Source organism: Myotis lucifugus, unplaced genomic scaffold, assembly GCF_000147115.1.
Source record: "Myotis lucifugus unplaced genomic scaffold, Myoluc2.0 scaffold_11, whole genome shotgun sequence".
Classification (NCBI taxonomy): Eukaryota; Metazoa; Chordata; class Mammalia; order Chiroptera; family Vespertilionidae; genus Myotis; species Myotis lucifugus.
This window is the reverse complement of record NW_005871059.1, coordinates 12,231,558-12,244,390: the sequence shown is the minus strand read 5'-3', so window position 1 is coordinate 12,244,390 and position 12,833 is coordinate 12,231,558. Positions and strand designations below refer to the sequence as shown.

Here is a 12,833-nt window from a genome sequence, read left to right as displayed (position 1 = left end):
GATGATAAAGTCTATTTTCAAAACACCTACAGCAAACACCATTCATAAGTGTGAAATGTTGAAAGCTTATTCTATATAATAAAAGGCTAATATATAAATTGACCAAACAGTGGAACAACTGGTTGCTATGATGCACACTGACCACCAGGGGGCAGACGCTCAACACAGGAGCTGCCCCCTGGTGGTCAGTGCATTCCCACAGGGGGATCGTCACTTCACCCAGAAGCTGGGCTTACGGCTGGCGAGCACAGCGGCAGTGGTGGGAGCCTCTCCCCCTCCGCTGCAGGTGGGCAGTAAGGACAGAGAGGTCCCGGACTGTGAGACCCCAGACTGCGAGAAGGATGTCTGACTGGCAGCTTAGGTCCTATCCTGGGGCAATTGGGCCTAAGCTGGCAGGTGAACATCCCCCGAGGGGTCCCGGACTGCAAGAGGGTGTAGGCCAGGCTGAGGGACCCCCTTCCAGTGCACGAATCTCATGCACCGGGCCTCTAGTGGGCTATAAAAAGACAGTAAAACCACTACACAGTGTTTAAGTGTGCTTAGGTTAAAAGCATAAGGAGAGCAAAAAAAAAAAAGAAAGATTATATTTAAGTAAGATAAATGGTTCCTTTTGAGAAGGGAGGATTTGTGTTTTGGAAGGGCTTGCCGAGGCTTTCAGGAGTTCTGATCATGTTCTCGATGACATGGGAGATACTTGCATGGGTGTTAGATTTAAAATAATTCCTTAAACTGTAATTTATATGTTACCTCGGTTTCTGCATGTCACACAACACAAAAAAAGGTTAAAACTATATTTTCTTTTTAAATCCTAGTCAAGACAATCAGATAAGTGCACTTTGTCCAAGTTAATGATCTTTGCAAAATACTCCTACAAATTCAGACAGTGTATCTCCAGCTTCAGGCTTCCTTCTGTTGTCATAATGATAGCATTAGTAGCAGCAATAATTATAGTAGCTAATATTTATGTCAAGCACTATTGTAAATGCTTTCTTCATCTTATTTCATTTAGTCACTATTTACCATAGGAGGTGGGTACTATTATTATACCCATTTTACCAGTGGGAATACAGGAACAGAGAAGTTACCAGGCAGCTCATAAATGCCACAGTCAGAAGTGAAACAAGGGTTAGAACTCCCATTGCCCCAAATTTCAACAGGATGCGTATCCCTGTCAGTTTGATTCTAGCTTTAGAGATCCTTCAGATTTGCAGCATCAGGCTAAGAAGGCTCTGAGGTCAGGCTGCTGAGCCGCTTTGGCCTCATCTAGATCTGAGTTACTGGTCCCAGATGGAGTGATAGCTGCCAGTGAGAATTAAAAGCAAGAGGCTTTTCATGTCCTAATAAAATCATTCTCTGGGCAGCACATAACAAACCATTTCAAATTTGTAAGAGGTATAAATCTTTAGTGAGCAACAGCTTGGATTTTCTCTTGAGGTGAAATGTCCTGTATCTTAATCACTCCATAGTGAGGCTCATTTTCTATGTGGATTTTATTTTATTTTATTTATTTTATTTTTTATTTCCCGTGTCCCAGCGCTTGAGGATAGAACCGGCGGACTGGCAACCATCGGCACCGAAGACATGACGCCGAGGGGGCCGGAGCCCTCTCCCTCTGCCTTCGTACATTACGGGGACCGGGACCGCACGCCCGAACCCCGCCAAGAAAAGGAGGGTTCTATGTGGATTTTAAAAAATTGCCTTTGCAGTGTATTCTGAAAATGTTTAGCATATTTTTTTCTCTTTCTTGCTAAATGCCATGAAGCAGAACTTTTTCTCTCTGAAATGAGATTTAATATTTACCTTAATTAAAAACAATGTTTTTAGTTATTCTGAAGAAAGTCTTAACATGATATTCATTTGTGCAAATGTATAAAAATGGAGGGATAAATAGCGGGTAAATGGTACAATGCCACAGGCTACAATCCATAAATATTGACTACTATATGATATAAAAGAGTTTTATAAAAGTAGAGGTAGAAGAGAATAACGGAGAAAGAGATGGAGAAGAAGGAGGAGGATGGGAAGAAAGCGGAAAAAAAAAGGATGATGGTGATGTGGTTGTAGGACACAGATTCTTCATTTGAAATAACCCTCGGAAAGCAACACGTATTTCAAATGACAAGCCACCTCACAGAACTGCTGAGAAATACTAGAGCCCGTATTAGACTGGCTTTTGGTACTCTGGGGCTCTATTAATGACTACAACAAAATTGTGCTTATTTACAAGGCTTGTGGGTCCTCTGAATAGTACAGATCTGGTTTTGAAAAACACACACATTTACACAGCATGTGATCTTAGAAAGCCAGTTTTACCTGAAATTATTGTGGAGGCTTGGTTGTTTTTCATTTAGGCTGAAAGCTTGAATAACACAGTTAGCCCATTTATATTATTTCTTTCTCATTCTGCCTTTAGTTATTCATTTCCTGAGAGGATAAACCCTAGTGTCGAAGGAGCCATGACAAGGGCATACAGTATACTTAATAAAGATTATATATAGGCTGTGTTCAGAAAGTGCCCAGTGTCAAAACGAAGGTTAGAAAGGATTTCTTTGCTGGCTGTGTTTCCTTTAATCCCATTTTCTGTGGCCTTGAATAGGATTAGGGCTTTAGGGCTCCGGGAAGGATAGAAGGAGGTATGAGATAGAGGGGGAAGCAGGGCAGTGGACAGTGTGTGCCAATACTTTCCAGAATTGCTCTGTCAGCCTTTAGTGAGGTCACTTTCAAGCTTATGAGCTGCAGCGTTAAAATATCACTATGTTGGTGGAACTTTCTAGTACAAATTAAGTCACTCTCCCTGATGGAAGGGGGGCTAAGATTTGCTTCACTCCTATTCTGTGCCAAGCACTTAATTATATTAGAAAAAATCTTCTCAATCAGTTTCCTTTTAGCATAACATACCTAGTATCAGGGTATAGAAGAAACATTTTCACACTGTAATCATCACGCGTCATACTTCTGATGCTTAAGTAGTTGAGTGAGAGCATGAAGCGGTAGAAAAAGAGTAACATTTAGAGTGAGACACACCTAGGTTCCAATCTTGCCTCTGGCTTTTACCAAATGTGAGATGTGTGTAGGCTCCTTAACTTTTTCTGAGCCTGTTTGTTCATCTGCAAGATGTTAAATGGTTTTATAACTGCAAGACTTGCAAAAATGTTGTGAGAATGGAATGAGAAATGCAAATGAAGAGCTCAAGAGCTTGGCTTGTGGTAGGCACAGCATTCATTCTGTAGAAGCCATGTTTGTTTTCATTTTCCTATTCAATGAGATATTGAATAAGGTCAGGAACTTTGATTCCCATTTTCTTTCCTATTGGTAAGGCAAAGAAGGGGTAGGAAGCTCAAAGATTCATAAAAGTCTTCTTTGTAGGCTTAGGATAACAAGGAAAAGAGAGAGCGAGAAATCAGAAAGAAAAATAAAGACAGGAAGGAGTTCACTTAGTTTTATTCTTGTTCTATTTCTTTTTTTAAGATAATTCAATTTGACTTTTATTTATCATTGTCATTAGGTTTTGCCTTTGAATAATAATGTTTTTAGCCATTAACTTTTGTATCAAGATTTTGTTCATATACTGAGTACTGACCCTTTAAGGGACAGCAGAGTTGATTTTTTGACCTAAGTTTCTCCCCCTCTCCCACCTTACCTGTCTTGAAAAATAGAAAGAAAATAGTTCCAGAATGGTCCAATTACAACCCTATTTGATATAAAACATGAGGCAGCATTTGGTTCCACATTAGGTCACAACATTTTTTTTTTATAAGAATTCTTTTTTAAAAAAAATATATTTTATTGATTTTTTACAGAGAAGAAGGGAGAGGGATAGAGAGTTAGAAACATCGATGACAGAGAAACATCGACCAGCTGCCTCCTGCACGCCCCCCAGTGGGGATGTGCCCGCAACCAAGGTACATGCCCCTGACCAGAATCGAACCTGGGACCCTTGAGTCCGTAGGCCGACGCTCCATCCACTGAGCCAAACCGGTTCGGCAAGGTCACAACATTTTATCTAAAGGTGATTTCTGTTTTCAAGAGTCCCTGTTGTTTGCAGGGAATGGAATATATCTCAATGTTAAAATGGCAGCATACATGCTTTAATTAAACTAGTGCTCAGAATGGGTGAGGAATGCTTAATTAGGCCCGCTGGGTATGAGTGATGTCTCCCTGATCTAGGGGTGGCTCCTGGCCCTGAGAGAATAGCTTCTCTGAAAGCAGTGGTTGCTTCCACCAGACTGCAAGTGGCCGGTCACCATAGAGGTTTCTTTTTCTCCCTGAGAATGTTTGCAAACGGAGGAGTATTCTATTGAGTCCATATCTCATTACAAAATCCATCTCATCATCAGTTTCTAATGAAAATGGAAAGAGGAAAAAGAGAGAGGGAGAAGGAAAAGGAATGAATCTGCTTAGAGGGGCTGAAGCTTTGCACAGTGTCTGCAGGCCTCTCTCAAAGCTCTTGCAATCCTATCCCCCGGGCAAGGTGAATTCCAGACAAATTGAGGAGCTATGTCTCCATGGGAACAGCATGGAGAGAACAAAATGGGGGAATAAAGTTAATATTTATAGCCCATCGCTGTTGATTTTATGTGCTGGCTTTATTCATTAAGTTATCTCGGGGTTGTGTTGAGTACAGGAAGGTATGTCTCATGGGTGCTTTAGTTCTCAGATCTATGTTTTCATTTCCTTTCTAGCCCATCCCTAAACTGTTAAGCACAGATAGTGAGTACGTACTAGCTGTGGAGTTTACCTGTGGGCCTCTCCTTGGGCTGCGTTTGGTGAACAGGTCACAGGCTTTGGAGCCAATGTAACCTGGGTTCAAATCCCAGCTATGGAGCCGCTTTCTTTATCTCTATTACGGGAATAATGATACTTACCTCCACTGGCTGCTGGGAGGATTCAAATGCTGCAAAGTCCCTGAGTTTGGTGCAAAGCGGGCCCTTAACAAATGGCTGCTATTATCCATGTTATTGTTGACCCTCTGCTTGCTCAAATGGTTCTTGTCCCATTACAGCTTGTATCTAGAATAGGAAGAAAACATTTTCTAATTAAACATCGAGATTCTTCATGCCTGAGAGGCATAAATAATGACTTTGTTTTCAAGGTCTTATTGCCTTGATGTATGTCTTTAAAATATCTTGTCAGTTGCCCGTGATTTCTCTATTTTACTGTTATTTCCAGGCTGCCAGACAGTCTGATTTCATCAGCCCTGAAAGCCCAAGACACAGGATACACACCCACCTACAAAAGCCTCTGCCAGCAAAGCCTATTTGTTTTGTCATGGCAACCCTTGTCACTTCGAGCTGGAGCATGAATGATGATGTCATTATCAAGAGGACCAGGATGCAGGCTGAGAACCCAGTCTGAGCTGTAGCATTAGAGAGAATTATATCTCGGAGTCGAACGATCATGATACAAAGGGAAGCCATCAGCATAAGGCACTTAGGGTTTATATAAACAAACTCATGCTTTGACAAGGAAGGAATTGGGTTTGACATTCAGAGTGATACCTGTGTGTATGTGATTTTAAGATCGAATGTATAAGGCTCCTTCAGTTGGCAGGTAGATCTCTGCTGGTGTTTAGTGAAACTATAAATGATTGTCACCGTGTGTTGATTCTTTTAAGTTTTGGAGACAAAGTGTGATGTGGTCTGGTCAGAGATCTGCTGCCTAGAGATAGGGACAAACTGGGGAGGGGGGCGGGGGAGAGGGATGCATAGGAACCAGAGGGCCCACAGGGGGGTCTGACAGCTGCAACCAGGAAGAAAGGCTCTGGCCTCCTGACGATAGACTCTATGACCAAACAGGGACCCTTTGAAGAGTGAAAGGGGGTGCTATTAGCATTCACCCTGGACAGCGACATAAATGGGGACTGTCCCTGCACACCAGATCGTGTGGTCATGGCACATACATCATGGCCACAACCTGGTTTCCTCCTAAGAGAGCAGCTCTGATGTTTTAGCATTAGAAGTGCTGCCGCACAGCAAGACACCTGGGAGGGAGGTGCTGGCCACCTACATGCAGGTCAGTAGAAAACACCGGAGAGGAAAGGGAGTTTTTCCATTATTCCCTTCTAGCGTCTTTGGCTGGCCTACTAATTAAATTGACAAAAGACAGATTAACAGGAGAAAGATAAATTTAATTTTGCTGGTCATATGGGAGCTAATAGAAATATGAGGCTCAAAGAAGTGACCAAGGCAAGCAGCTTTTATACCTTTCAAACAAAGAAACAATTACTTGTGTGAAGAATTGACAAAGGGGTTTGGGCAGTAAGAGTCGCCTGGAACACTCTCATAATCATACCAAATGAATGATAATCCTCGGCAAAGAAACCTGGAAATGTGTCTAATAGAATCATAGTGCTAAGAGGAGGTTTAGCAGTCACCCAGTGCAATTGTGTCTTTTTACAAACTCATGCAGCCGCACTGCAGTTAGCCTGAGCCGTGCATGAGGCAGGCCTGAATTCACAGCCTGCTCCAGTCCCTTAATAGCTGTGTCTTCCTGGGCCAGATGCGTAGCCCCCTGAGCTCGTGGCTTTGCTGGGAGGATGGTGTAATGTATATAGAGTGGTTTGGCACTGTCTCCACACAGAGTAAGACCTCAATAGATGGAAGCCATTGCTACTGAATGACTTGCTTGAGATTATGGCGTTCGTTTATGGCACAGCTGTGGCAGGAATCTTTCAACAGGTCAAAATTGTCATTATATTTTATGTGCTAATGGCAGGCAGAAGAAACAGAGAGTATTCTAAACTTGTGTACATGTATTTTTTAGCTTTTATTTTGGGATAATTTCATATTCTAGAAAAAATTACAGGAACAGCATGAAGAACTCCCATCTACTCTTCACACAGATTCCCAGTTGTTAACTTGTTACATTTGCCTCATCATTGGTTCTCTCTCTCCCTCTTTTTCTCCCTCTCTTTCTCCCTCTCTCTCTTGGGCTGCACACACACACACACACACACACACACACACACACTTATCTCTTATATGTATATTACATATATTTCCCCTCTAAGTTATTTGAGGATTACAGACATATGCCCTAGTATCCTTTAATACGTCAGTGTGTAGCTCTTAGTAAGAGTACTCTCTCACCTATGAAAGTAGAACTATGAAAGTCAGAAAACTAACATTGATGCATTACCACCAATTAATGCAGGACCCCATTTGTTTTGCCTATTGTTCCAATATTCGAATTTAGGAGTATAGGTTGCATTTAGTTCCTGTTTTCTTTGATATGGAGATGTTTTTGTCTTTCCTTATCTTTCATGGCCTTAACGTTTTGAAGAGTACAGGCCTGTTATTTTGTAAAATGCTCTTTATTTTGGGATTGCCTGATGTTTCATCATCATTAAATTCAGGTTATGCGTTTTTGGCCCTCTCAGTAGGCAGAGCTAAGAAATAAATGCACATACTGTATATATATTAGAGGCTCGGTGCACGAAATTCATGCAGTGGGGGGAGAGGCTGTCCCTCAGCCCAGCCTGCCCCCTCTCGCAATCTGGGACCCCTCAGGTAGGGTCCCTAGGCCTGGCCTGCAATCAGGGCCTATTGGGGCTTTCCTTCCCTGGGCTGCCAGCAGCTGGGCCCACCTCTGCCACTGCCATTGCTTGCCATAAGTGTGGCGCTGCCCCACCCCACCCGCCACCGGTTGCCTCCCTCTGCAGGCGTGGGGTGCAATAACTTGGCTGGCCTGGGCCTCCCTCTGTGGAGCAATTGATCACAGGGCCCCCAGATGGATCTCTCCACAGAGGGAGGCCCCGCCCATCCACCGCAGCACCACCGGGTAGCCTGAGCCTTCCTCTTTGGGGGAATCGCAGAGCTTCCCTCCACCACCAATAGCCCCACCGACTGGTGGCCTGGGCTTCCCTCTGTGGAGTGATCATGGGGCGATGGCGGGGCCCCCCAACCAATCACATCACACCCGCCTTGGCTGGCCTGGCGCCAGTGCGTGGTCGTCTGGAAGGTCGTCTGAACAGTCGTCCAAACGGTTGTTCTGCTGTTTGGTCGATTTGCATATTATGCTTTTATTATTATCTATAATAATAAAAGCATAATATGTTCATTAGACCGGACAGCCAAACAACCTTCCAGATGTTCTTCCAAACAACCTTCCAGATGACCATGCTATGACACCCACTGGTGCCAGGCTAGCCAAGGGGGATGTGATGCAATTGGTTGGGGGCCCAGCCATCAGCCCATGATCACCCTGCAGAGGGAGGCCCAGGCCACTGGCCAGCAGGCGATCAATCAATCAGGGGGCTCCACGATTGCCCCAAAGAGGGAGGCCCAGGCCACTGACTGGCGGGCTGCGGTGGGTGGGTGGGGCCTCCCTCTGCAGGGGCAATCCATCGTGGAGCCCCGGCTGGGTTGGCAGGGCCTACCTCTTTGGGGTGATTGATTGCGGGGCTCCCGGCCTGTGAGAGGGCACAGGCTGGGCTGAGGGACTCCCCTCCCCAGTGCACGAATTTCATGCACCAGGCCTCTAGTGTGTGTGTGTGTGTGTGTGTGTGTGTGTGTGTGTATACTGTGTGTGTGTGTGTGTATAAAACCCTTAGTTAGTTATTAAAAATAGGAAAGGAGGAAAAGGAAGGCCGGGCATTGTGCATATGGCTACCTGGGTAGCTTCACCAGGAAGCTGCAACTTTACACTCCCCAGGGGACCACTGGTCCATTCCCTGCAGACCACTGGGGGAAGGGGTCCAACAAAGGGGAAAATGGGCACATGTGCAGTGAGTTGGGGTGACATAAGGAAATTGCTTGCTGCCAGTCAAACCTGGGAACAGAGATCACTGACTAGAGGGGGTAGAGCCAATGCAAGCCTGTGAAAATTTGGGAACACATAATCCCTCAGACAAAGGTGTTCGGTCTCTCTTGGCACTTTTGGCTCTTGTGGCTCTCCTTCCCTCTGGTTTTCCTCCTGCTTCCTTGCATTTGCTGGTGTTCCTAATAGCTGCATGGCACATGGCCATGCAGACACCACATGCAGTAGACTGATGGACTGCAGCTGGGAACACAAACTAAGCTAGCCTGATGCTGGATTGGACTCTGCTCCAACATGGAACAAAAACTGGTCAATGGCTTTGATCTTAGCCCTACTAAAGGCACAGCTGGACTTCTTCCTTGGTGGGATGAAGGGAAATAGGAAGTTGGAAACTAAGAGTTTAATTCCACAGAAATAAAGCTCTGTGGAAGGGCAGAAGCCTAACTTTGATGAGCCAGCTAACAAACCCTGATGGGGCTCACATGGATCATACTTTTCCAACATTGTCTAATTTTCACATCCCTGACTCTACTGAGTCCCTGCTCAGCCCCTTCCCTCCTAATTCCCTTTAAAGATACCAAATCACCTCTTTTCCTTATTGTAATAGTGTATTATTGATTAATATCTGTCCTTACCACTTTACTTAGTGTCTGACTTTTTTTGCCTTTATATTTCTTTACAAAATACAGCATTTATTTCATTAGCCATTCATATTTCCATACCAGTTCTACTTGATCCCTATAAAAACATCTGAAAAAAATACTAATATATCCCTCCCTGACTAGCATTTTATATAAGTAGCAGTAGCAATTTATTTTTTTTAATGTTAATAATTTTCTGAGTTTAACATGTTATTAGAAAGGTTGTCTAATTTTTTTTCCTTTTGATTCTTTCTTTCTGAAAATGCTACAAACTCAATACTCCAGCTCTCCCAGAACTCAGCAAAAGCAGCACAGAGACGATGCCTTGGGGATTAGGAATGATCACACCATGAGAGATTTTAAGGTCTGTGAAGAGGAGTAGGGTTTTAAAAAAATGTAGTGATCTCAGTACAAAGGATCTGGGACATCAGTACACAGGTGAGAAAACAGAATTCAACACTGGGAACCACTGGCCTGAAGATAAAGACTAAAATAAGGATGGAAACACTTGGGTGATCACAGATGATCACAGGCCTACATCCACCCAGAAGTTAAAACATGTTCACTATTGTTAATTTATATCTGGTAAGCACTGATATGAGGAACTCCAAACTCTTGCCTTCCTAATCACCCATTTTCTCTGATATCTGTTGGTCAGACAACTCAGATATCCTTTAGAAAGGAGGAATCGTTAGATACAGTCTGAACATGATTTGCTTAACTCTCCTCTCAGCAACCGCTTCAGAAGCTTCTTGCCGTGCCATCCAGCCTTCCTACAGCACTTCCTGAGGGCTGGCCATTGTGACTTCTGCAGAAACATTGATAGTCATCCCTGCGGCCAACAAGATAATTCTCATTCTGTCAGTGGATGTCAAGAAGTGCCTCTCAACACATAAAAATATAAAGTAACTATAATTATTTTTGGAAAGAACATTTTGGGAGGGATGGAGGAAGGAATGATTAGGAATTTAAACAGTAATATGGTAACACTAAAAAATGATTAGAAACTCTAAAATTGTAATACTGTTCTAGAGAAATGAGATCACATCTGTTTAGCTTGCTCTGTAAAATACCTAGAATGGATAACATATTTATTTTTAAGAGGAACTTAAGGCCACTATTGAAAAACAATGGTGAATTCCCACCTCTGCAGCAGTGTCCCGCTGGCCTTGCCAGAGGCCCTCAAATGGAAGAAAAAAATTTAACATTTATTGAATAACTACTATGTGTTAGAAACATACACTTCTCATTTAATTCAACTTTTATAATGACTATGACAACCCAATGAGATGGGCAATATTCTCCCATGTACAGATGAAGAAATCGAGACCTGGAGAACACAGGTAACTTACCAGGCCTCAGACAGCTCACAGGTGTCAGACCTGGTATTCAAACCTAAGTCTAACACCAGACGCTGGCCCTTCACCATTCTTCTATTGCTTCCATCATTTGCCCTGTCTTCTAACACTCTCCTTTAGTCTTCTGCAAGGCATTTGAGATCCAGTAGCTCAAAAGTGATTGTCAGTCCTAATATTTTATGTGTACGTTTTAAAACAGCATTTAACCATTTTTTTTCTTTTGAGCATAACCAATCTTGGCACTAACTACTAAAATTACTTTTAACTTCTAAAATTGTAATAAAACCTACCAACATAACAAGTCATCAAGGAAATAGTTATGAACACAGTATTTTATTGGTAGCAGATTTTAAATTGCCCCTCTGTTCACAGGCAGGCCCTTTTCTCATCCTTTTCATGCCCTTAGAACTCCAGCTCCAAACCAATGAAGTGCCACTGTGAGAAAATGACAACCCGGAGCATTTCTGAGAGGTTTTAGGTGTTGATGAGTAACAACAGCATGAGGGGTGGGCATGATGTTTCTTGGCAGTGAGGACATTTTTAAAAGTTGCTTTTTTCCCTGGCCGGTATGGCTCAGTGGTTGAGCATCAACCTATGAACCAGGTGGTCATGGTTCAATTCTCGGTCAGGGCACATGTCTGGGTTGTGGGCTCAATCCCTAGTGTGGGGCGTGCAGGAGGCAGCAGATCAATGATTCTCTCTTATCATTGATGTTTTTATCTCTCTCTTCCTCTCCCTTCCTCTCTCTGAAATAAATAAAAACATATTTTAAAAAAATCCTTGTGGAGGAAAACAATATAAAATGTTGCTTTTTAATGTTCTATGCACAGTATAGATGAAGGCCAATAATCAAAAACTTTTCATCATTTTTTTAATTGCAAAAGGTAAATTTATTGGTGCCTTTTAAATTTCTTTTAATATACAATTTATTTTAAAATGCTTTAATATAAACTTTGTGTGCACGTATAATTGAACTTTAATCTCACCCTGGGAGCAGGCCAGATAGCATTTGAAGGATCCCAATCTGGTGGTTAGGTGGTGCTTTAAATACGGTCACCTAAATCTACACCAGTGTTAATAAGCATAAAGGATGTTAATAATTTTTCATTAATGAGAGGAACTTGAAAGATAAGTGATTGCCTAGACTTTTAGAGAAAAAATGCGTGAAATGGGGTATAAGAATGTGACAGATCCTGCAAGCTCATGACTTTTGATTAGTTCCTTGAGTCTAGAGCTGTTTGCCCCTCTGCCGCCTTCCCCTGAACCTCACACATTTAAGACTATTGCTGATCCATTTAGGTGTCTTAATCCGGCCTTCAGAATATCACTGCTTCTGCTTCACTGTAAATCCTTCAGTCAAGGTGACTGTGTGATTACGAGCAGAGAATCTTCACCAAGCTTTGTGGCCTTGCTTGCTAATATTTGTTCATGTGAAAGAACTCTTTTGCTTTTATTGCATAACCAGGTTATGCAAGGGACATATAGCCTTACCATACAGTAAAATCTGGCAATTAATCTATCAAATGAATCTGTGATCGGTTATTAAATTGGCCTATAGTCTGCAATGAAGTGGAGGGGAACTAAAAGTCCATCCAGCTTTATTCCATGAAGAGGGCCATATTTGATCCTTGAGCACTAGCCTTAATGTGGTGCCTACCGCAGACCTCTGTGAGAACTCTTAACTGACCTTCAAGAGCTGGACAGAAAGCAATTCAGCCATTCAGGTCAAGGTCATCCTTTGGCAGTGTCATTCTTAAGACAGAGTTAGCAATTTTATACCACTTCTAATTAAAACTTGATTACTTAGAAAGCTTTCAGTTTGCTAATGATTTAAAAATATAAATTTAAAAATATAAATTTAAAAAAAGAACCAAAATAGAACTATTGCTCTAATTGTAAATAAATCTATTCTATACACCTGTTCATAAGAAGCTGAGAAAATGTCATTGAGGACAAATGAAGGGCAATTTGAAAACTCAAGAATCAACCTGAGTGAAATTATATGAGAAACCTAAAAGCAAAACTATGTCAAACACATTTCGTTTCATGCTGGGTCGATTTAAACAAATAAAACCAC

General features: G+C 42.4%; 1 non-coding gene across 1 annotated transcript; it reads right to left on the bottom strand.

Annotated features, from left to right (window-relative positions):
• Positions 1-1,523: 1,523 nt before the first annotated feature.
• LOC111825032 lies at positions 1,524-1,672 on the bottom strand. Its single transcript, XR_002828146.1, has one exon. It is a non-coding gene; the product is annotated as a small nucleolar RNA SNORA57 (small nucleolar RNA).
• Positions 1,673-12,833: the final 11,161 nt, after the last annotated feature.